The 26,311-nt window shown below is 41.3% G+C and overlaps 2 long non-coding RNA genes across 3 annotated transcripts in view; one reads left to right on the forward strand and one right to left on the reverse strand.

Annotated features, from left to right (window-relative positions):
- The window catches only part of LOC129657291 (uncharacterized), a 30,801-nt gene extending 9,981 nt beyond the window's left edge, over positions 1–20,820 (reverse strand). Inside the window, exons 1-4 of one of the 2 annotated variants that reach the window (XR_008716654.1) lie at positions 20,741–20,820; positions 19,995–20,094; positions 3,058–3,393; positions 2,515–2,978 (exon numbers count right to left, since the gene is read on the reverse strand). This is a non-coding gene — a long non-coding RNA (uncharacterized LOC129657291). Of the gene's footprint in view, positions 1–2,514; positions 2,979–3,057; positions 3,394–19,994; positions 20,095–20,740 lie in introns of those variants that run through there. The other variant, XR_008716655.1, reaches the window with a different exon arrangement.
- The window catches only part of LOC129657292 (uncharacterized), a 109,657-nt gene extending 83,768 nt beyond the window's left edge, over positions 1–25,889 (forward strand). The window contains exons 2-4 of the long non-coding RNA XR_008716656.1: positions 12,558–12,665; positions 25,532–25,609; positions 25,701–25,889. This is a non-coding gene — a long non-coding RNA (uncharacterized LOC129657292). The remainder of the gene's footprint in view (positions 1–12,557; positions 12,666–25,531; positions 25,610–25,700) is intronic.
- The last annotated feature ends 422 nt before the right edge of the window (positions 25,890–26,311 follow it).

The raw sequence follows: 26,311 nt of genomic DNA on the forward strand, positions 1-26,311 counted from the left end.
TGGACGACTGAACGACTTAGCAGCAGCAACAGCAGCAATTACAAAATCATGATTCATTCTATCCTCAGGCCTTGGTGCCACTCATTCTCTGACCAGTAACAGATTTTATTTTCTTGGATGCCAAAATCACTGCAGATGGTGACTACAGCCATGAAATTAAAAGTTGCTTGCTCCTTGGAAAAAAAGTATGACAAACCTAGACAGCATATTAAAAAGCAGAGACATCACTTGCTGACAAAGGGCCATAGAGTCAAAGTTATGGTTTTTCCAGTAGTCATGTAGGGATGTGAGAGTCGGACCATACAGAAGGCTGAGCACTGAAGAACTGATGCTTTTGTATTGTGGTGCTAGAGAAGACTTCTCGAGAGTCTGTTGGACTGTGGGGAGATCAAACCAGTCAGTCCTAAAGGAAATCAACCCTGAATATTCATTGGAAGGACTGATGCTGAAGCTGAAGCCCCAGTGCTTTGGCCACCTGAAGCAATGAGCCGACTCATGGGGAAAGACCCTGCTGCTGGAAAAGACTGAGAGAAGGAGGAGAAGGGGGCGACAGGATGAGATGGTTGGATGGCATCACTGACTCAATGAACATGAGTTTGATCAAACTCCGGGAGATAGGGAAGGACAGGGAAGCCTAGCTTGCAGCAGTTCATGGGGTACACGACTGAGTGACCGAACAACAACAATAACAACGACTGATTGTGTGGGTATGAGTGGAAAAGAGCCTTAGCCTAGCATTCTAAGTAGAGGGCTCCAATGAGCCCATGAACAGAGAGCAAGTCACTCCACAACCATCAGACACTACAATTGTAGCGGCCAGAAGTAATGGCAGCCACGGACTGATCCACTTCTCCAATTGTCCTGGTGGCTCACATTTGGAAGCAGGGTTAATCCCAGAATCCTGTCCCAAATTCATTAAACCCTCAAGGTTGCTGGACAATTTAGTAAGATATGGAAAGAATTAAAAGAGTGATGCTGGACTTCTTATGAGTAAGAAAAATGGTCTTCTCAGATGACTATTGGGGAAAAATGTAAGATTTGACCATATTTATTCCCCAGGCTTGTGAGACAAGTAGTAACAACTACATGGGACTTGGGTATAAGACAGTGCTCTAATGGGGGAGCTGATCAACCTCACAGTTAGCTCTCGACTTGCCAGGTGACTTCTGCTAAGCTATGTACGAATGAAGGGAAAGGAGCCTGGATGAACATGTATCCAGTGTCAGGCGGATAGATAGATAAAGATAGATGAATGAACACTACCTCTAAAAGATGATCAGTGTAAATCTTCTCATCCTGTTTTAATGCCCAAATAGCCTTCTGTAACTGAATGCTTGATGAATTAACTTGGAGAAGCCATTTTCTTTAATAAGATTTGGTGTCCATCCAAAGTGCTTAATTAGTGATCATTAAAACCACAAACATATTGCACACTGGCCATTTCCCTCCTGCATATCTTGTAAAAGTGCCACCAAAGACAAGGTCAGCTGTGATATTCAACACTCCTGGGTGGAAAATTCTCTACCAGTTAGGGAGAAATGTGACTGATAAAGAGAAAAATACTTTTCTTGATATTCTGGTCTTCATTCATTCTATTATTCATTCAAAGTACTAACTATGTGACAGGCATTTGCTGTGCACTGGGCATATAAAGATGAGTGGAACACAGTCCCTTCCCTCTATAGATGCTCATTTATAGTGGAGGAAGAAGACAGGCACATATTATGTTACAGGATGCTAGGGCTGGGGTGCGCATGGAGCAGAGGGAGTGTTGATCCTGGAAGAGGTCAAGGAAGAAGGAGAAAACCTTCTTCTGTACAGGAGAAGACCTATGAACTGAGTCTTGAAGAGTGAGAGATGCACAGGTACTAAAATCAATCTGGAGTTTCGGACCCGGGAAGTTCATGAATCTTGGTGCCATTAACCAAGGTTGAGGATGAACAAAGGAGGACCCATCTCTGGGAGAAGATGAAGAGCTTACCTTTGGCATTTCACTGTAATAAGACTGCTGCCTTGGTTTGAATCCACTGTGGCATAGTTGATAGGCACTGGGCTTCACTTCAGCTGAAGCAGGTTCATATCCTGGCTCTGCCATGAACTAATGATACTAACCTTGGGCACATTTCTTAAACCCACAAAGCTGTGACTGTCTCATTTACAAAACAGAGTTGATGATACATATATACATACTTACATACATACATCTTAAATTGTAAGGATTAAAATGTACCATAGTAACTAAATTCATAACGCTTTTAGCAATCTTTCCACAGACCTCCCTAAGTCCAATCTGAACCCAAACCGAATCTGTTTTGCTCCTGCTTGGTCTTTTTTTAAATTTAGTTAATGTGTGTTTTTTTCTCTGTGGTTTTGTTGATGTTGTTGTTGAAGTATAACTGATTTTTGATGTTTGAGGTATATATTGATTAAGTTATACATATATTAATACATACTCAAGTATTCTTTTCAGATTTTTTTCCTTTATAGATTATTACAAAATATCGAATAGGGTTCTTCACGCTATACAGTGAACCCTCATTGTTTAGCTCTTTTATGTACAGTAGTGTATATCTGTTAATTACCAAATTTTAATTCATCCCCCCGCCCTTTTCCTTTTGGTAACCATTAAGTTTGTTTTCTATGTCTGTGAGCCTATTTCTGTTTTGTAAATAAGCTCATTTGTATCATTTGTGTAGATTCCACATGTAAGTATACCATCTGATATTTGCCTTTCTCTGTCTGACTTTCTTTATTCAGTGTGAGAATCTCCAGATCCATCCATGTTGCTGCAAATGGCATTATTTCATCCTTTGCCAGTGAGTGGTGAACTTCTTTCTGCTGCCTATAATCCCGTCCTTTGTGCCGTACAGGTTGGTTTTCTAGTGCCCCACTTGCTACCTAGAGCTGGATCCCATTATTCCCTTCAGCTTCTTAGGCAGTGTTGAGAAGCATACCTTACTTCAATGTTGTCTTTAAACCTTGGGGCAGAGATGGAATAAAAATAAGGATGCATGTTATCTCTCAGGATTAAATCTGTATCACCTGCTGGAACCATACCTTGCTGACTGATGGAGTGTTGCCAACCTTGTGTTTTGTTGTAACTTCCTTGGTTCTTCAATTCTCCATCCTCTGTGGGGAGCGATGTCCTCCCACAGTCTTGGGGTGAAGCCAGGATACAGAGTAATGTTCTGCTGGACTGCTCACATGCATTGGAGGGTGACAGCTGGATTCTAGACAGCTGTCGTATGGCAAGCTGAAGAGGGATAATCACGAGCCGGGAAGGAAGAGGAAACACTTTCCAGATTCACTGAAGCGCAGCTTCAAGAAACAGAAAGACTGGAGACAAATAGGACATTCAGGCTGACAGGTGGCTATCAGGAACACGGCATCAGGCTGGCAAAATATCACAAACAGCAAAATATCTTTCAGAACACTGTGGCCAGTGGTAATTAAAGGATATTTCCTGTGTGCTCAGTTTAGCAAGGACTGCTGGACCATTGAGGGTATTTTTGGTACATGCTCATGCAGATTTCAACATAGCCTCTCTGAGCAGGATGACCACATGGCTGTCCCCTAATCTTCCTGTCTATTTCACAGGGCATACAGAATGAGGTCCTTGCAGCTACCCCTCATTCAGGTAAAAGGACTTTAGCAGTCACAAGAGAAAAGAACACAGCACATGAGGCTAGTGAGCTGTGGCATTGGGCCAGAGGGTAGACAACCTAACAGGCTGACACCTAGGAATGCAATGTGCTTCCGCAAGAAGAGTCAGCTCAGTCACTCAGTCGTGTCTGATTCTTTACAACCCTGTGGATTGTAGCCCCCAAGGCTCCTCTGTCCACAAGATTTTCCAGGCAAAAATACTGGAGTGGGTAGCCATTTCCTCTGCCAGGGGATCTTCCCCACCCAGGGATTGAATCTGTGTCTCCTGCATCTCTTGTAATGGGAAGCAGAGTCTTTACTACTGTCCCACCTGAGAACCCCAAAAGAGTCAGTGGTAGATTCAAATCCCAGCCCTCCACCAGTGTGAGACTTTGCTTTCTAGCTGGTAAAAAGGACAGAAAGTACCTCTAATGGTTTTATAAAAATGAAATGGAATAATATGTAGCATGTTCATGATGCTTTCCAGGTGGCACGAGTGGTAAAGAACCCGTCCACCAATGCAGGAGACTTAAGAGACATGGGTTCAACCCCTGGGTCAGGAAGATCCCATGGAGGAGAGCATGGCAATGCACTCCAGCATTCTTGCCTGGAGAATCCCATGGACAGAGGAGCCTGATGGGCTCCGATTGACAGGGTTGCAATGTATCAGACACGACTGAAGTGACTTCCCACAAACACATGTTCATAATAGATGGTTTAAAAAATAGTTACACTTTTCTACTCTTTGATATACTGAGGGAAAACAGTCAAGTACAGAAGTGGGACTTCAGCTGTGCCTTTAGTTATGACATCTCTGACTCCCCCAGTGCTCAGGTACTGTTTTTGGATTGGAGAGATAAACATGATGCTGTCATAACCTAATTTTGTCATTCCACTTAGTGATTTCACTGGTAAATATGCACCTGCTTTATCATCAAGTTACTTCCCTCTGCGAGGAAGTAAACTTTTGGAATACTTACACTTATGGTATGTATCGGACTTTCCCGGTGGCTCAGCGGTAAAGAATTCGCCTGTAACACAGGAGACTCAGGTTTGATCCCTGGGTCGGGAAGATCCCGTGGAGGAGGGCACAGCAACCCACTCCAGTATTCTTGCCTGGAGAATCCCATAGACAGAGAAGCCTGGCAGGTTGCAGTCCATAGGGTTACAAAGAGTCAGACATGACTTAAGTGACTGAACACATACGCATGCATGATGTAGGCTATAAAAATTAAAAAGTAACCTCCAAGTCACATTTCCTAGCTTGATGTCAGGAAGGGGGGACAAGAGCAAGCAGTCAAGGCTTTGAGAACTTTCCCAGTCATAACACCCTTATTTTCAAATGTTGCACATGCTGGTTTCCCCATAAGATATTTCCATACACAAAGGACTTTACGACTGAAAAGTTAAGTTTTAAAATCTTTTCTGGAATACTTAAGTTCATGAGAACACTTGAATAAAAAGGCAACAGGATTTTTACATCCCAAGTCACTTAACATGGCTACCACATTCATTTTGTCTATGCAGGGTTGGAAACTGGTATATAACTTAGGACTTCTCCTACCAGAAATGTCTCTGAAATGAACTAGTCCCTGAAATGACACAGAGAAATGGAAACATTTCAAGGACACTGGGTTGGAGGTTCTCAAGACCATCCTCAGGATTGATGATTCCCTATGAGGACTCACAGGATCTGCACATAGAAATACTTATGGTTATAATGATTACAGCTAAAAGATACAAGGCAAAATCAATGAAGGATAAAGGCCCATGTATTAGAGCTTGGAGGAAACCAGGAGCAGGCTTTTAAGAGTCCTCTTCCAGGACTCCCCTGCCAGTCCAGCCATTAAGACTCTGAAATTCCAATGCAGGGAGCAAAGGTTCAACCCCTGGTCAAGGAACTAAGATCCCACATACTATGTGGTGAAGCCAAAAAATAAAACAAAATTTTAAAATAGTGTCCATTCCTAAAGGACTCACACAGCTATAGGCTGTGACAGCATATGTGAAATGTTCTCTATTAAGAAAGCTCATTAGAAACTCAGTGTCCAGCGGATTTGTTGGCAGATGGGCAAACAGACATCCTCAGCCTAGCACTTGGGCTTTCCAGGTGGCTCAGTGGTAAAGAATTTGCCTGTCAATGCAAGAAATACTGGTTCTATCCCTGGGTCAGGAAGACCCCATGGAGGAGGAAATGTCAGTCCACTCTTGTTCTTGCCTGGGAAAACCCATGGACAGAGGGGCATATGGGCTACAGTCCATTGGGCCACAGAGTCACACACAACTGAGTGACTGAGCACACATGCATGCCTAACACCAAAATTCTAGACTTCAAGAAGTAAGCAGGTGTTCAACATAAATCAAATTGTTTATACAGTTGAGAAACAGAAAGCCATCCTTACTAGTTAGAATAACTTGATCCCTCCCAAAATATAAGTTCTCTAATGCCAGCTAAGCCAGGAATTGGGCCTGCAGTGTTAACTCTTTCTGTGCATAGTCAGTCAGTTCAGTCATTCAGTCATGTCCAACTCTTTGTGACCCCATGGACCACAGCACACCAGGCCTCCCTGTCCATCATCAATCCCCGGAGTTTGCTCAAACTCATGTCCATTGAGTCAGTGATGCCATCCAACCATCTCATCCTCTGTCGTCCCCTTCTCCTCCCGCCTTCTCTTTCCCAGCATCAGGGTCTTTTCAAATAAATCAGTTCTTGGCATCAGGTGGACAAAGGATTGGAGTTTCAGCTTCAGCATCAGTCTTTCCAATGAATATTCAGGATTGATTCCCTTTATTATGGACTGGTTGTATCTCCTTGCAGTCCAAGGGACTCTCAAGAGTCTTCTCCAACACCACAGTTCAAGAGCATCAGTTCTTCAGTGCTCAGCTTTCTTTATAGTCCAACTCTCACATCTATACATGACTACTGGAAAAACCATAGCCTTGACAAGACGGACCTTTGTTGGCAAAGTAATTTCTCTGCTTTTTAATATGCTGTCTGTCCAGGTTGGTCATGACTTTTCTCCCAAGGAGTTCAGTTCAGTCATTCAGTCATGTCTGACTCTTTGCGACCCCATGGACTGCAGCATGCCAGGCCTCCCTGTCCATCACATCAGCTCCTGGAGTTTACATGTCCAGTTCTAACTGTTGCTTCCTGATCTGCATACAGATTTCTCAAGAGGCAGATCAGGTGGTCTGGTATTCCCATCTCTTTCAGAACTTTCCACAGTTTATTGTGATCCACACAGTCAAAGGCTTTGGCATAGTCAATAAAGCAGATGTAGATGCTTTTCTGGAACTCTCTTGTTTTTTCATTGATCCAGCGGATGTTGGCAATTTGATCTCTGGTTCCTCTGCCTTTCCTAAAACCAGCTTGAACTTCTGGAAGTTCACGGTTCACGTGTTGCTGAAGCCTGGCTTGGAGAATTTTGAGTATTACTTTACTAGTGTGTGAGATGAGTGCAATTGTGTGGTAGTTTGAGCATTCTTTGGCATTGCCTTTCTTTGGGATTGGAATGAAAACTGACCTTTTCCAGTCCTGTGGCCACTGCTGAGTTTTCCAAATTTGCTGGCATATTGAGTGCAGCACTTTCACAGCATCATCTTTCAGGATTTGAAATAGCTGAACTGGAATTCCATCACCTCCACTAGCTTTGTTCGTAGTGATGCTTTCTAAGGCCCACTTGACTTCACATTCCAAGATGTGTGGCTCTAGGTGAGAGATCACATCATCGTGGTTTTCTTGTTCATGAAGATCTTTTTTGTACAGTTCTTCTGTGTATTCTTGCCACCTCTTCTTAATATCTTCTGCTTCTGTTAGGTCCATACCATTTCTGTCCTTTATCGAGCCCATATTTGCATGAAATGTTCCCTTGGTATCTCTAATTTTCTTGAAGAGATCGTTAGTCTTTCCCATTCTGTTGTTTTCCTCTATCTTTGCATTGATCGCTGAGGAAGGCTTTCTTATCTCTTCTTGCTATTCTTTGGAACTCTGCATTCAGATGCTTATATCTTTACTTTTTTCCTTTGCTTTTTGTTTCTCTTCTTTTCACAGCTGTTTGTAAGGTCTCCCCAGACAGCCATTTTGCTTTTTTTGCATTTCTTTTCCATGATCATACAACTGTCTATGAACCAATCATACTACAGAACCCAGGTGCCAAATTCATAGCAACATGCTTTCCCCCTTCACTTCATCCCACTATGTATATTCTGAGGTCCTTGGGAAAGACAATCTGTAAATGTAAACATATTACTTAGAAGGTATTACATTAGGGAAAGTGCAGTACTGATGTAGGAATATTACTGCATGGCCACAAAATTAAATAATCCATAAATCAACAAATACCTTCCAACCCCACTAATGATATTAAGAAATGAGCTCCAGAAACTTTTTTCAACATGTGAAACATGAATGTTCTTATGACAAGGTTAATGAGATGAGAACAGGACAAGCCCAGGAAAAGTGGTCACTTTCAGTTGGCTGGTAGGCTAAATTTGCATTATCCAATAAGATCTTAGGGAATTTCCTTTATGTTCAATAAGTTTTAATGTGTATGTGTTTGACAAACCTAGACAGAACTTTAAAAAGCAGAGACATTACTTTGCCAACAAAGAGTCAAAGCTATGGTCTTTCCAGCAATCGTATACAGATGTGAAAGTTGGACCATAAACAAGGCTAAGCACTGAAGAACAAATGCTTTCAAACTGTGGTATTGGCAAAGACTCTTGAGAGTCCCTTGGATAGCAAGATCAAACCAGTCAATCCTAAAGGATATCAACCCTGAATATTCATTGGAAGGGCTGATGCTGAAGCTGAAGCTCTAATACTTTGGCCACCTGATGCAAAGAGCCCACTCACTGGAAAAGACTCTGATGCTGAGAAAGATTGCAGGCAGGAGGAGAAGAGAACGACAGAGGATGAGATGGTTGGATGGGATCACCTATTCAATGGACATGAATTGAGCAAACTCAGGGAGATGGTGAAGGACAGAGAAGCCAGGTGTGCTGCAGTCGGTTCAGTTCAGTCACTCAGTTGTGTCCTACTCTTTGCAACCCCATGAACCACAGCACACCAGGCCTCCCTCTCCATCACCAACTCCCGGAGTTTACTCAAACTCATACCCATTGAGTCTCAGTGATGTCATCCAACCATCTCATCCTCTGTCTTCCCCTTCTCCTGCCCCCTTCAATCTTTCCCAGCATCAGGATCTTTTCCAATGAGTCAGTTCTTCACGTCAGGTGGCCAAAATATTGGAGCTTCAGCTTCAGCATCAGTCCTTTCAATGATTTTTCAGGATTGATTTCCTTTAGGATAGACTGGTTGGATCTCCTTGCAGTCCAAGGGACTCTCAAGAGTCTTCTCCAACACCAAGTTCAAAATCATCAATTCTTCAGCGCTCAGCTTTCTTTATGGTCCAACTCTCACATCCATATATGACTACTGGAAAAACCATAGCTTTGACTGGATGGACCTTTGTTGGCAAAGTAATGTCTCTACTTTCAATATGATGTTGAGGTTGGTCATAGCTTTTCTTCCAAGGAGCAAGCATCTTTTAATTTCATGGCTGCAGTCACCATCTGCAGTGATTTTGGAGCCCCAAAAAATAAAGTCTGTCACTGTTCCCACTGTTTCCCCATCTATTTGCCCTGAACTGATGGGATCAGATGCCATGATCTTAGTTTTCTAAATGTTGAGTTTTAAGCCAACTTTTTCACTCTCCTCTTTCACCTTCATCAAGAGGCTTTTTAGTTCCTCTTCACTTTCTGCCATAAGGGTGGTGTCATCTGCATATCTGAGGTTGTTGATATTTCTCCCGGCAATCTTGATTCCAGCTTGTGCTTCATCCAACCCAGCATTTCTCATGATGTACTCTGAATATAAGTTAAATAAGCAGGGTGCTGCAGTCTATGGGGTCGCAAAGAGTTGGACACAGCCGAGTGACTGAACAACAACAGTGTGTTTGGTATTCCTATAGCTTATACCTTCACACATTCTACATTTGATTTTCACAAATCTCCTTTCCTCTGTGTATTTCAGTCTTTCACCCACGATTCACCTGTTACATCATCACAGGATGTCTCTCACTTCCAGTAGGGGGTGAAAGCTCAGGCAGTACAGAAACAGAGGTAGGGTTTGAGGAAGGGACTAGTCTTGGAATCGTAGCCAGGGGAGACTCTTCCTTTAACTCTTCGTATTATTCCCTCCCTATCTTGTTGCTCAAAGGAAACACCTTTCTGCATGAGTATTCAGTGTCATTGCCCAAATTCAGACTTGCAGAAGCCCATGCTGCCCCCACCATGGGAGGTAAGGGGTGGAGTGGAGTGACAGACAGAAAAGGTATAGCTTAGCCAGCTTTGTACAAGACGTTAAGAGCTGTGAAAGTGTTAAATATCGGAGAAGGAACAAGAGTAAGGAAAACATAGGTCTAGTCCCTGGAGATAGATAATATGAGATAAATTGGGGGATTGGGGTTGATGTATGTGCACTTCCATGTGTAAAAATAGATAGCTAGTGGGACCTACTGTATACAGCTGGGAGCTCAGCTCTGTGCTCTGTGGTGACCTAGATGGATGGGATTGGAAGGGAGGGAGTACAACAGGGAGGGGATATATTGATACATATAGCTGATTCACTTCATTGTACAGCAGAAACTAACACAACATTATAAAGCAACTATACCCCAATTAAAAAAAAAAAATTTTAAATAACAACCAATTGCCCATTCCCCTTATGTTTCTCTATCAGTGAAAGGGCTAATTATTGGAGCAAAATCCAAAAAAGGGGAGGAGATTGTAAATGGCTGTGCAAATCCCCTTGGCCCCCATACATTGTATCCTCCTGCTTGAAAAGAGCATGGAATACCTACAGGACGGTGGGTGGTCTTCTAGGGAAAAAACAGAGAGAAGAGACATCTGCCAATGTCATCCTCTTTTTAAAAAAGAAAGAAGCTAGTTATGGCAGATACTAATAAAAGACTGTTTATCTTGAGATTCATCTGGAGCAAGATTCTAGAAAAGATAGTAATTAAAAAATCACGATATTACAGTTGCCATATGCCAGGCATCACCTTCAGTGCTTTATAAGACTTAACATCTCATGCTTCACAGCAGTCCTCTAGGTAAGGACGGCTCAGATCCCCACTGGCAGGTCCTCTGGGATCTCATCTTCTTGAAATGGGCTCATTAAAGATTTTCTCTGAGGATCACATTCTCTGCTAGAAGGAAATTCTGATAAATACAGTTTTTTCTGCCACATGCTGTAGAACAAAGGATGTGGGTGGAGGGAAATAGACTTCTTTTTCTAAGAGTTAAAAAAAAGCTATTAAAATCCTATCTGTGTAGAAAGTGTTGCCTTCTCTGGCCCAGAGGACCTGAAGGTTGTAGGAGAAATATCAAAGGACCCAGTCAAGGTTCCTAGCAGGGGAACGGTGCCCTGCTATCCTTGCCATTCACAGTTCAGGGAAGGTAAGTCAGGTCTCTCCCTCCTCCAAAAGTCTGTAGCCTTTTCTCCAACCCCAGTCCCAGGATGGAGATAGAGTCCTTTAAATATTTTTGTTGAGATGTGAAAGTTACTTGAACCAGGATTAGGGAGTGGTTCCATTGTTGTTGTTCAGTGGCTCAGTCATGTCTGATTCTTTGTGACCCCATGGACTGCAGCACTCCAGGCTTCCCTGTCCTTCACTATCTCCCAGAGTTGGCTTAAACTCATGTCCATTGAGTCAGTGATGCTATCTAACCATCTCATCCTCTGCTGGCCCCTTATCCTTTTGCCTACAATTTTTCTCAACATCAGGGTCTTTTTCAATGAGTCAGCTCGTCACATCAGGTAGCCAAAGTATTGGAGCTTCAGCTTCAGCATCAGTCCTTCCAATGAATATTCAGAGTTGATTTTCTTTAAAATTGACTGGTTTGGTCTCCTTGCAGTCCAAGGGACTCTCAAGAGTCTTCTCTAGCACCACAGTTCAAAAGCATCAGTTCTTTTGCACTCAGCCTTTTTTACAATCTAACTCTCTTATTCGTACATGGCTAATAGAAAAACCATAGCTTTGACTATACAAAGCTTTGGTGGCAAAGAAATGTCTCTGCTTTTTAATACACTGTGGTTCCATAAACCTTTGTTTATTCTGAATAGTGGCCTATTTCTTACTGCTGTTTCAGGTTCATATAACTCCTTGTACAAGCATATTCTTCCTTTTCAATCTTATTACTTTTTAAAAATATATGTTTATTTATTTTAAACTATTTATGTACTTTGGCTCCGTCTGGTCTTAGTCTCAGCACCTAGGAGTTTTGATCTCAGTTGCGGCATGCAGGACCTAGTTCCCTGCATGCATACTAGATGACTTCAGTTATGTCTGACCCTTTTTGATCCTATGGACTGTAACCTACCAGGCTCCTCCGTCCTTGGGATTCTCCAGGCAAGACTATTAGATTGGGTTGCCATTTCCTCCTCCAGCGAGTCTTCCTGACCCTGGGATCAAACTCATGTTTCTTATGTCTCCTGCATTGGCAAGAAGGTTCTTTACCACCAGCACCGTTTGAGACGCTTCCCTGGTACCTCAAATGGTAAAGAATCTGCCTGCAATGCCAGAGACGAGGCTTTGATCCCTGGGCGGGGAAGATTCCCTGGAGGAGGAAATAGCAATCCACACCAATATTCTTGCCTGGAGAATTCCATGGACAGAGGAGACTGGTGGACTACAGATCATGGGGTCACGAAGAGTCAGACACGACTGAGCGACTAACACTTTCACAGGTTCCCTGACCAGGGATCAAATCCAGGCTTCCTGCATTAAGAGCGAGGAATTCTTAGCCACTAGACCAACAGGGAAGTCCCTTCCATTTTATTCCTGATTTTATGTAAACCAAGATTTTAGAAAGAATTCTGTACAGCTATATTTGTCCTCTTATCTTCACAGGCATTTGCAAATCCGAGATCCTAACTCTACGCCCCTCACCTGATGCTGTTTCGCTGAGCTCTGAGGATACAGCTGACCATGCTCAGCTTCCTCTTCTTGGGCACTCAGGTCCTCTATTTTGTTGATCAGATTTTGATCTAGAACAATGATTCTCATTGTTTTCTTCATCATCTGAAGCTTGATATTGACAAGAAATCAGGATAAGATCTGGGTTGGTTTGGTTGGTTCTGGTTTTAATTTTAGCAGGACTTACAAAAGCTATACAAATGGATGAATGGTAATGCTAGTGTAATTAAACAACTTAGGTATTCTTGCTTGTTTTATGGTTTATATGTACAAATATAAAAGAGCAAGAGAATAGGGAAAGGGGGTGAGAAAGGAATTACATTGCTTTTGTTTGGTTGAAAATCATGCTATTTCAAAGGCTGCTATATATGAGTTTCTGGAGAAAAGACTGTCCAGAAAGGCATACTAAAAAAAAATCTGAATAACTCAGTTTTTTAGCTCCATTAAGAACAGAATAAATTAGTGGTTAAAGCATGAGCTTTGGAGTCATATGGGGGTGCCATCAAATGCTGGCTTCTTTACTTACCCACTGTATGACTTAGGGACTGTCATCTTTCTAACATACAATTTCCTCATTTATGTAATGTGGTTATTAAAAGACCTCATTGTGAGGTAGAAATTATATAATACATAAAATATGCTTATTACTTTGCTTGGCACATAGTAAACACCAAAAATTTGGTAGTTATTATTTTAGTAGGGACTAGATGAGTCCTGCATTAATCCACCTGCAATGAGGGACCAGACTCGTGAATAAAAAGAACAGGACTTGTGGTTTAATATAAGTTATGTCCTTATGATTCACTTGCTCATTCTCCCACTGGCCTTAAGGCAATAAGGCTCTTATGTCTAGCTTATTAAATAAGCTGGATTCCACAGAGTACAAGCAAAATGCATTTTTTTTTTCTTTTTCCCCCTCACTCTTAGAACCCACTTCCTCAACTTGTTCTTTCTCTGTCCATGAATAAATGCTGACCTGGTCTCACAGCTTCCCTGGTTACTAGTAAATAGTAAGTCACAATTAAATAAGTAAAATGTTAATGTTACGTAATAACCACATAACTCCAAACTCACATTCAATTTAAATCTCCACAATACTAAGTCTCCTTTGGTGGTGCATGCTCAGTCTGACCCTTTGTGACCTCATGGACTGTAGCCCACCAGGCTCCTCTGCCCATGAGATTTTCCAGACAAGGATACTGGAACGGATTTCCATTTCCTCCTCCAGGGGACCTTCACAACCCAGGGATCAAACCAATATCTCTTGTGTCTCCTGAATTAGCAGGAGGATTCTTTACCACTGAGCCACCTGTTTTGCAAGATTGGGAGGTGAAGGAGGGGCACTGGCTGCTTCTTTCTGCTCTTTGTGAGAGTGAAAGTGAGATTAAATATTGTCTGGGAGAAGGAAAGGTTAAGTCAGTCCTAGCTTCCAACATCCACATTCAAATTAGCTTATTAAATACGCTCTCAAATCCTGGCTTACCCATGGCAACCTCAGCTGGTGTCACAGAGTCCCTCTAGCTGGGGGTACAGTTGGACCCATTCAGTCAAGGAGAGAACTACTGCGCCTCATCCCCATTGGTTGGACCTCTCTCTGCACACAGCCTCAAGCGGGGCTAGCGAATCAGGGGAAAGAAACCAAGGGAATGAGTCAGGTAGGCTCACAGCCACGTGTCATGGATGAGACACACTACACAGTTTGTGGAATCTTGTGCAAAACAAAAACCCAGGATCCTTGTTCAGAAATTATTAAGAATTTCAGGATAGTGACAGCAAGGCCTTAAACCAAGAAAGGGGCTCTTTGAGCACACAGTGGTGTGTGATTGTCACATGCCCGTGAAGGCAGCTCTGATCATGGAACAAATCCAAGGCGACAGTGTGATGGGAAAACAGCTTCGGTTTCCAGGCAAGGGTGGAGACTGAAAACCCCAAGAAAGATGAAAGGGGGCCATTCAGGAAGAAAAGGCTGAAGAATTCTCAGAAACAGACTTAAAGGTCATGGAACTAGTTAATAAACCCACTAATTAGTGTTATCACAAACCAGTGTGTGAGAACCTACTGTAAAGCACAGGGAACTCTACCCAGGGCTCTGTGGTGACCTAAAGGGGTGGGAAACTCAAAAAGTAGGGGATATATATATATGTATATACACACACATATATATATACACATCTAGCTGATTCACTTTGCTGTGTGGTAGACTAATACAACATTGTGAAGCAACTATACCCCAATAAAAATTAATCAAAAAATTTTTAAATAAAAAAATTTTTAGGTCCCCCAAAATAATACAAAGCAGTGTTCAGGTGTCCTAGTTGAGCTCTGGGCACCCAGGTGCAGAGTGAGGGACGGGCTTCCTGCAGAGCTAGCGTGGTTTTCCCTGCAGGCAGAGGGCCACTGATCAAAGCCCCAGTGAATCTGAGGAATGGAGGAAAATGTTAAATGAGAAATAGAATGCTGAAATCTGATGAGGAGGGGCAGAAGGGAAAGTCTCTGATCTGCCTACTCCTAACTAAACGCAAGAAGGATCAGAATGCATAGGACTTCAGACTTTTCAGAGCAATTTTGCACCAGTCGTTTCACAGACATCGTCTGGGACCACAGAATCACAGGGCTGAGTTTCAGTTCAAACACCTCTGGGTAGACATGGGCACATGCAAGGTCCCCTCCTGAGAGACCAAGTGTGAGAAGACTGGCCATTGGCCTCCATAACATCACTGAGCCTCAAATCCGCTCTGGACTCAGCCCTGCCCTGTGGGTGGCCTCGACCTCTTGCTGATGCCATTCCTTAGCAGGACGGGGAGGGCATGTGAGCCAAGGGGTGGACACTGATGTGCAGGATTAGCAGTCCCTTTCTCTCAATGGGAGATTTTATCTATTTTGCAGAAGTCAACACGCCTTCCTAAATCCTAAAATGCTGTCAGCTGTGTCAGGGTACAGTGTCCTGCAAGGTCATCGTGGTTCAGATTATTTTTAAAAGGTCACCTGAAACTGAAAACATCAGAAGTGAAGTGAAGTGAAGTCGCTCAGATGTGCCCGACTCTTGGCGACCCCACGGACTGCAGCCTACCAGGCTCCTCCGTCCCTGGGATCTTCCAGGCAAGAGTACTGGAGTAGGTTGCCATTGCCTTCTCCAACTTCCCAGCCGCAATGGTGACCCCCGAGAGCACAACTGGGACACCTCACCCCGACCCGACCCGACCCGAGCCCCGAGGCACGCCGTCCGGGTTCGCCCCGCCCCTGGCGCGCTCCCGGTGCGCTCCCCCCACCCACGTGCTCCCCGGGAGTCCCGCCCCAAGCCCACTTCCAGGAGAGGCCCTCGGACCTCGCTGCTGCCGCCAGGTGAAACACGAAGGTGAAGTGAAGTCGCTCAGTCATGTCCGACTCTTAGCGACCCCATGGACTGCAGCCTACCATCAGAGGTAACATCAGCCTACCATCAGAGCCTAACATCAGAGGCCTCTCTAAACTAGTTCAAACACTTGGAACTTGAAACTAGAATGTAAACTATGACAACTGGATTTCTTCTTTACTTTCTTCTGGAGTCACACCTTTGTTTAAGTATGATATTTTTTATTTAATTATCCTCATGATAGATGTTTTGGGCTTCTCAGGTGGCCCTAGTGGTAAAGAATCTGCCTGCCAATGCAGGAAATGCAAGAGATATGGATTCAGTCCCTGGGTCAGGAAGATTCCCTATAGGAAGAGATTGCAACCAACTCCAGTATTCTTGCCTAGAAATTTCCATGGGCAGAGGAGCCTGGTGGGCTACAGTCCATAGGGTCACAAAGAGTCAGACAAAACTGAGCGACTGAGCAATAGATGTTTAATGCATCATAAAGAAACTTCACTGCTGAACACATATGTTGTCACTAGTATGTTTTTAAAACTTATTTTTAAAAGGCATACTTATGTAGAGTACATATATATTATTATATAATATTAGTATTAAATTATGTAATACAATGAAAATAATATTTTATATAAGTGTGCATGTGTGTTTCTGGCAGCAGAGAGTTAAATTTGAAAAAACAATCAGTGAGATGTGAGAGAGGGAAAAAAAATCCTAAAGTCACTCTGTTACAAAAATATCCCCAAATCTGGGAAACTGGCCCAAAACCTGGGAAGAGTTGAATTTCATATTGGACAAACACAGTCAACCATAGAATAACTTTTTGGTAAACATTTGTGCATAATAATGCAGTTAGAATTCATTCAAAGAGAAAAACTGAAAATAAATGGAAGAAGTTAAGAAGCCATACCCTCCACTTGGTTTCTTTCAAAGTTATCCTCAAACTTCATTCTTAATGCTTGCTCACTCTTGGTGAGGTTTAGATGGCTTAATGAAGATAGTTCTTTCCAAAGTAACAGTTTAGTTAAAACTTTGATTAAGCATTTAAACCTTGTTGTTTGAATTCAAGGACCACAGTAATATTCCTGGAGTTTGCAGCTCATCAGCACTTCAAAATTTAATTTTGATGAGTAAATAAGCCTAAATTGTTAGTTGCTCAGTTTTGTCTGACTCTTTGGGACCCCATGGACTGTAACCTCTGTCCACAGAACTCTCCAGGCAAGAATACTGGAGTGGGTAACCATTGCCTTCTCCAGGGGATCTTCACGACCCAGGGATCAAATCTGGATCTCCAGCATTGCAGGCAGATTCTTTACAGTCTGAGCCATAAACCTAAACCTAGAAATAAATGTAGGTACAGAGCAACCATAACCATCATAATGAGACACACATGTAAGAGAATAGATTAAGAAAGTTTCTCCACTCATTTTCCTTTCAACACTGAACTGAATATACTTATTTTTTCTTTACTCTTCCCAGAATTTTCCTTGATGATCTATTATTAGGAGAGTGCTTAGAGTATATGAAAAAAGTATTTTGAAAGGCAAATTATTTTCTAATGAAATCAGCACTATTTCTTGCAGCAGATTACTGGATATTACAGATGTTACTCATAAAATACCTGTCAACAGACCAGGAAGGAAATCTAATTGTGTCATAGGTAGAAGCTACATATATCTTGGTTTGTTTAAAGAGACAGTACTATGTTAAAAGGCAGTTTCAGAGGAAATTTAAGACTTTTGTATAAACCAAGGTGATGTTTTAGTAATGATACAGACACAGAAGAAAATAAGTCTAAACTAAATTGTTAAATCTTAATAGATACATTGTAGTTGCTGTTTAATCACTAAGTGTTTCCTTCTCTTTGTGGCTTCATGGACTGCAGCACGCCAGGCTCCTCTGTCCTCCACTATCTCCCGAAATTTTCATGTCCATGAAATTCATGGACAAATCTATAGGGGCAACTGCTTGACTTGTACTAGTTTTGAAGGCAAATACACAATATAGCTACAGTTGTTTCCATCTCTAGAAAAACATCCAAAAAGTTAAGGGAAAATATGTATTTTAAGGGTTGTACTTTGCTGATATAATGTATTTGTACCAAATAAATAAATAAACATTGCTAGAATAAGCTATTGTTGAAATTTCAGTTTCAATATTTATTCCTTACCAACATTTTTCCTATCCTTCTTTTACTGTTCTCTACCTTCTTTCTTTCTTTAGTTTTTCTTTTCATCACTATGTCGACTCCATGAAAGCAGATACCTCTCCTCTGAAATTGTTCTTTTTCCTTTAACCTCACAATAACAGTTAACATTATTTAAATGTCGAATCAGGCTTTCTCATTATTCAAAAAGATTTATCTAGACATCAAAAGTATAAGAAATGAAAGAAAAAAATAAACTCGACATCATCAAAATTTAAAACTTGTGTGTTGCAGGAGACAACATCAAGAGAGTGAAAAGGCAACCCACAAAATGAGAGATTGTTTTTTAAAATCATATATCTCTTAAGGATATTGTGTCTAGAATATTTAAAGAACTACTAAAAGTCAATGATTAAAATGATTGCAGAATTTTTAAATGGACAAAGGATTTTAAAAGACATTTCTCCAAATAAAATATACAGTGGTCAATAAGCATATGATATGATGTCTAGCATCATTACCCGTTAGAAAACCATTAACCGGGGAAACCAAAACCACAGTGAAAACCACTGCATACCCACTAGGTCATTGTTGTCGTTGTTTAGCTGTGTCCTACTCTTTTGAGACCCCATGGACTATAGCCTGCCCATCAAGCTCCTCTGTCCATGGGGTTCTCAGGAAAAAACACTGAAGTGGATTGTCATTTCCTTCTGCAGGGGATCTTTCTGACCCAGGGATTGAACCTGCATCTCCTGCATTGGCAGGTGGATTCTTTTCCACTGAGCTACCAGGGTAGTCCCCACCCACTGCTGCTGCTGCTGCTAAGTCTCTTCAGTCATGTCCGACTCTGTGTGACCCCATAGACAGCAGCCCACTAGGCTCCTCCATCCCTGGGATTCTCCAGGCAAGAATACTGGAGTGGGTTGCCATTTCCTTCTCTGACTAGGTTAACTCTAATCAAAAAGTCAGATAGTAACAAGAGTCTATGAGAATGGGGAAAAATTGGAAGCTTCATAAACTGCTAGCAAGACTATAAACAGGTCTAACTGCTTTGAAAAGAATCTGGCAGTTTTTCAACTATAAAGACATGCAGTTAACGTATGATCCAGAAATTCTACTTCTAGTTAAATACCCAAGAGAAATGGAAACCTATGTTAACACTAAAACTTCTGCACAGATATTCATAGCCCTATTCATGATAGTCACAAAGTAGAAACAACCCAAATGTCCATCCACTGATAAATAGATAGCCAAGATGAAGCAGTACATCTTTACAATGGAATGCTATTTGTCAATAAAAAAGAATGAAGTGCTGTACTTCCCTTGTGGTCTAGTGGCTGGGAATTCACCTGCCAATGCAGGGTACAGAGATTGGATCCCTGGTCCGGGAAAATTCCACCTGCCTCGGGGGCAAGTAGGCCCACGTGCTGCAACTTCTGAGCTCATGCACCTGGAGCCTGCACACCACAGCTAGAAAGTAGCAGCCCCCACTCACCACAGCTAGAGAAAGCCTGTGAGCAACAACAAAGACCCAGCAGAGCCAAAAATAAATAAATGAAAGAATGAAGTATTGGCACAATACAGATGAACTTTGAAAACATTATGCTCAGTGAAAGAAACTAGTCACAAAGTACCACACAATTGTGTGATTCTATATATGCAGAATGTCAAGAATAGGCAAATCTGAAGAGGCAGAAAATAGTGGTTTCCTAAGCCTAAAGGTGTTGGGGAGATCAGGGATGATGGTTAAAATAAGCTTAATAAAAATAAGGTTCATCCTCTACCAACTAGGTTCTGCTGTCACAAAAGATTGGTAAGGCTGCAAGTTGTTGGAAACACCATCTCCTGAGTCTCCACACACTTGTGTACTCACCTGTTCCTGGTATTGGAGGTTTTCTGTATTTATCATCAGAATTCCTGGGTTTTGCATCCTGTCTGCCTCTAGCTGTGTAACCTTGAGACATTCACTCGACCTTTTCAAATTTTAATAAAATAGAGATCATAGTAACTACCTCACAAGCACATTATGAAAGCTAAATGAGATGACATGAGTCAAAGTCTTTATTAACTGCAATTTACCATACGAATGTAAGTAACTGCTATTAGCAGTTCTAACAGCAGTACCTAGGGCCTTGATTTTTAGCTTGCCACAGAAGTCAGACCTGACTCACAACACCCAACTGCATCACAGGCAGGAGCCAGGGGCTTAATTCTATGGTGAGAAATCACTGCTAAGAAGATTGGACAGTCACGTCAGTCTGTCCACTCATTTCCTTCCCAGAAGAGAAATCTATTTGGGAAGCTCAATTACCATCAGAAGGTTTCTTGGAGAATACAGAATCAGAGCCAGGGGAGTTAGATGATCCTGGAAACATTATCATGAAGATAAGGCAAGCTAATGAGTTCCTATTCTTCTCTACAGAAATAGATCTGTCGGGCAGACTAGACAGCCTTCCTTCTTTAGTGCAGGAAACTGCTCACAAAGATGCCCTGTCACCCCTATTTTTCAGGCAACCCTCCTTCTACTCAGGGTATTTGTAACTACCTCAACTTCATCACCCTTCTTTATAACCCTTTATTATAATGAACCAATTCCCAATTTCAAACTTTTGTACTTACTGTACTTTGCAGGTAGACAGCTTCCCTGGTGACTCTTTCTGACTTCCAATTCTCCATTTTCCCCACAGAAACAGGGATCCAATCAAGGATCCCTCCCCAACACACTTGGAAAGCTAATCTAATCTACATGGCACAGCTTCTTCTTTGATCCAGTTAGTTGTCTTGTCTTCTTCCAGACGATGTATTTCAGCTCTAAAAATCTCTACAAATGTGAGCTATTATGATCACTGTAAGCTCTGCAGATCAATACCTTGATGGTCTATCATCACGGCATGATTAGAACCTGCTGGTAAAGTTCAGTCCTCAGTCTATCTTGCCCTTCTTCCCAGCACATTCTTTTTTTTTTTTTCAATTAATTCATTTTAATTGGAGGCTAATTACTTTATAATATTGTGGTGGTTTTTGCCATACACTGATGTGAATCAGCCATGGGTGTACATGTGTCCCCCCATCCTGAACCCTCCTCCCACCTCCCTCCCCTTCCCATCCCTCTGGCTTGTCCCAGTGCACTGACTTTGAGTGCCCTATTTCATGCATCAAACTTGGACTGGCCATCTATTTCATGTATGGTAATATACATGTTTCAATGCTATTCCCTCAAATCATCCCACCCTCTCCTTCTCCCACAGAGTCCAAAAGTCTGTTCTTTACATGTGTGTCTCTTTGGCTGTCTTGCATATAGGGTCATCATTACCACCTTTCTAAATTCCATATATATGTGTTAATATATGGTATTGGTGTTTTCTTTCTGACTTACTTCACTCTGTATAATAGTCTCCAGTTTCATCTACCTCATTAGCACTGACTCAAATGTGTTCTTATTTATAGTTGCTGCTACTGCTGCTAAGTCGTGTCCAACTCTATGCGACCCCATAGACGGAAGCCCACCAGGGCCCGCCATCCCTGGGATTCTCCAGGCAAGAACACTGGAGTGGGTTGCCATTTCCTTCTCCAATATTTATAGTTGAGTAATATTCTATTGTGTATATGCACCACAACTTTCTTATACATTTTTTAGCCGATGGACATCTAGGTTGCTTCCATATCCTAGCTATCGTAAACAGCGCTGCAATGAACATTGGGGTACATGTGTCTCTTTCAATTCTGGTTTCCTCGGTGTGTATGCCCAGCAGTGGGATTGCTGGGTAGTATGGCAGTTCTATTTCCAGTTTTTTAAGGAATCTCCACACTGTTCTCCATAGTGGCTGTACTAGTTTGCATTCCCACCAACAGTGTAAGAGGGTTCCCATTTCTCCACACCCTCTCCAGCATTTATTGCTTGTAGACTTTGATGGCAGCCATTCTGACTGGTGTAAGAGGGTTCCTGATTGTGGTTTTGATTTGCATTTCTCTGATAATGAGTGATGTTGAGCATCTTTTCATGTGTTTGTTAGCCATCTATATGTCTTCTTTGGAGAAATGTCTGTTTAGTTCTTTGGCCCATTTTTTGATTGAGTCATTTATTTTTCTGGAATTGAGCTGCATGAGCTGCTTGTATATTTTGGAGATTAATTTTTTGTCAGTTGTTCCATTTGCTATTATTTTCTCCCATTTTGAATGCTGTCTTTTCACCTTGCTTATAGTTTCCTTCATTGTGCAAAAGCTTTTAAGTTTAATTAGGTCCCATTTGTTTATTTTTGCTTTTATTTCCAATATGCTGGGAGGTGGGTCATAGAGGATCCTGCTGTGATTTATGTCAGAGAGTGTTCTGCCTATGTTTTCCTCTAGGAGTTTCATAGTTTCTGATCTTACATTTAGATCTTTAATCCATTTTGAATTTATTTTTGTGTATGGTGTTAGAAAGTGTTCTAGTTTCATTCTTTTACAGGTGGTTGACCAATTTTCCCAGCACCACTTGTTAGAGATTGTTTTTTCTCCATTGTATATTTTTGCCTCCTTTGACAATGATAAGGTGTCCATAGGTGCGTGGATTTATCTCTGGGCTTTCTATTTTGTTCCATTGATCTATATTTCTGTCTTTGTGCCAGTACCATACTGTTGACAGTAGCTTTGTAGTATAGTCTGGAGTCAGGCAGGTTGATTCCTCCAGTTTCATTCTCCTTTCTCAAGATTGTTTTGGCTATTTGAGGTTTTTTGTGTTTCCATACTGAACCAGGAAGAAATAGAAAATCTTAACAGACCCATCCCAAGCATGGAAATCAAAATTGTAATCAAAAATATTCCAACAAACTAAAGCCCAGGACCAGATGGCTTCACACGTGAATTGTACCAAAAATTTAGAGAAGAGCTAACACCTATCCTACTCAAAGTCTTCCAGAAAATTGCAGAGGAAGGTAAACTCCCAAACTCACTCTATGAGGCCACAATCACCCTAATACCAAAATCGGACAAATATGCCACACACAAAAAAAGAAAACTGCAGGCCAATATCACTGATGAACACAAATGCAAAAATCTTCAACAAAATTCTAGCAAACAAAATTCAACAACATATTAAACAGATCATACATTGTGATCAAGTGGGCTTTATCACAGGGATGAAAGAATTAAGTATTCACAAATCAATCAATGTGATACACCACATTAACAAATTGAAAGATAAAAACCATATGATTATCTCAATAGATGCAGCCTTTGACAAAATTCAACACCCATTTATGATAAAAACTCTCCAGAAAGCAGACATAGAAGGAACATACCTCAACATAATAAAAGCTATATATGATAAGCCCACAGCAAACCTTATCCTCAATGGAGAAAAACTGAAAGCATTTCCTCTAAAGTCAAGAACAAGACAAGGGTGCCCACTCTCACCACTACTATTCAATATAGTTTTGGAAGTTTTATCCACAGCAATCAGAGAAGAAAAAGATATAAAAGAAATCCAGACTGGAAAAGAAGAAGTAAAAGTCTCACTGTTTGTAGATGACATGATTCTCTACATAGAAAACCCTAATGACACCACCAGAAAATTACTAGAGCTAATCAATGAATATAGCGAAGTTGCAGGATGTAAAATTAATACACAGAAGTCCCTTGAATTCCTATACACTAACAATAAGAAAACAGAAAGAGAAAATAAGGAACAATTCCATTCACCATTGCAATGAAAAGAATAAAATACTTAGGAACAAATTTACCTAAAGAAACAAAAGACCTATACATAGAAAACTAGAAAACACTGATGAAAGAAATCAAAGATGACACAAATAGTTGGAGAAATGTACCATGTTCATGGATCAGAAGAATCAATATAGTGAAAATGAGTATAGTACTCAAAGCAGTCTATAGATTCAATGCAATCCCTATCAAGCTACCAACAGTATTTTCCCAGCACACTCTTATTGTTCTTGTTCAGTCGCTAAGTCATGTCCAACTGTTTGCAACACCATGGGCTGCAGTACACCATGCACACTCTTACCACTATTTTTTTTTAAACAACTTTGCTTTAGAAGAATTTCAACAGTAGAGAAGTGTAATAACATTCAAGTCACCAGACAACCAATATTCACGTTTCTCTCACTGAGAGCTTTCTACTATTCCAGGATGAGAAATTAATTATTAATAGATGATCTGGCCTTTCCAGAAATGCAGAACATTATGGATGCTCATGGCATAGTAGTAGAAAGAGTATGGACTTTGGAGGCAGAGAGTTGGAAAGTTGTGATCCAGCTTCTTATCAATAATGTATCTTAGACAAATTACTTAATCACTCTGAATTTCAATTTATTAATCCATTATAAGTATTTTCATTGCTGATGTCCTAAAACAATGAAAAATAATCCAAGATGACAAGAATTGTGACTGGGATGTTGTAAGTACAATGTAAAGGGTTGTTCAGTTGCTCAGTTGTGCCCAACTCTTTGAGACCCCCCTGGACTGAAGCACCCCAGGCTTCCCTGTCCTTCACTATCTCCTGGAGTTTGCTCAAACTCATATCCATTGAGTCGATGATGCCATCCAACCATCTTATCCTTTGTAACCCCATTCTCCTCCTCCCCCACTCTCCTCAGAATCAGGATCTTTTCCAATGAGTTGGCTCTTCCCATCAGGTGGCTGAAGTATTGGAGCTTCAGCTTTGGTATCAGTCCTTCTAAAAAATATTCAAGGATGACTTCCTTTAGGATTGACTGATTTGATCTCTTTGCTGTCCAAGGGACTCTCAAGAGTCTTCTCCAGCGCCACATTTAACTATCATTTTTCAGATCTTTGCATCTTTAAAAAGGCCTCTATGGAACAGACTTGTATTTGCCAAGGGGAGGGGGTGAGAGAAAGATGGAGTAGAAGTTTAGGGTTAGCAGATGCAAACTCTTGTATATAGAATGGATAAACAACAAAGTCTTACTATATAACACAGGAAATTATAGTCAATATTCTGTGATAAACCATAACAGAAAAAAATATTAAAAAATAATACACATATACCTGGATCACTCTGTTGTACAGCAAAAATTAACACAACATTGTAAATCAACTATACTTCAATTAAAAAAGCAAAATAAAAAAGGCCTCTATTATCATGAGTTTAAAATCAGGGTTAGTCATGGCTTGCTTTGTGGTCTTCTGAAACTCTGGGACTTTCTGTTCATTATATGAAAAGTAAAGAAACAAATGACACTTTTTATATTTAAAAGTAATAGCAATGTAGTTAAATAAGGTTTCTTCAGCATACCGAATTTTTTTTCTTATATATTTCCAAAAAGTGACTCAGTGTATTATAGAACCAAAGTAAGGTTTACAGGTCAAACTCTTAAGAAATGGTCTTCTATGTAGAGAAACACAAACAGTATCTGTACTAATTTTCTCATCTGATCTCACCTACTATTTCAGGAGAGAGACAGAGAAGTAGCCCACAGCATTACAGGCCTCTGACTTCAAAGCCTCCCAGTTTGAGTTGGAAAAACTATGGTCAGATTCCTAAGCTTTTTTAAAAAATCAAACATCATTTAAAGGTCCTGCTAACTGCATACCCAAGTTTTATAACCCGATTCTTTTCCAGAAAGGAAAAAATGACCTGCAGTAGGAATACGATGTAATGAAACATTTTTAGTGAAGCAAATGTTTTGCTTCACTAAAAATGTTCTAAGTATTGATGACTCTAGGGCAACGCTTCTGTTGAATAAGACAAAGAAATACCTCAGACAAAGGCCTGGTACAGAATGCCAGGTGTAACACAGCTCTAAAGAAAACAAAGGTAGGTCTTTAGGTGGGGCGGGAAGGAGGGGGGGGAGTGGTGGGTGCAGGAAGTGCCACACCATGTGTCACTTAGAATCTTAGTTCCCCAACCAGGGATCAAACCAGTGCCCTCTGCAATGGGAGCACAGAGTCTTAACAACTGAACCGCCAGGGAAGCCCCAAGGTAGGTTTTCTGATTTCTTTAAGATGATGCTGTCTGGGTTGTTCATTTTCTTGGGATGGTCCTTCAGATTTCTTGAGCCTTTGCTATCTCTACCATTGTATCTCTCCATCACTCAAAGAAGAGCTGCGAATCTTTGGGAAAGGGGTATTGGTCTGCTCAGGGTGTCATAACAGAATACCATAGGCTGAGTGGCTTAAACAATGGAAATGCATTTTCTCACGTTCTGGTGTCTAGAAGTTCATGATCAGGCT

This window comes from Bubalus kerabau, chromosome 7, assembly GCF_029407905.1.
Source record: "Bubalus kerabau isolate K-KA32 ecotype Philippines breed swamp buffalo chromosome 7, PCC_UOA_SB_1v2, whole genome shotgun sequence".
NCBI lineage: Eukaryota > Metazoa > Chordata > Mammalia > Artiodactyla > Bovidae > Bubalus > Bubalus kerabau.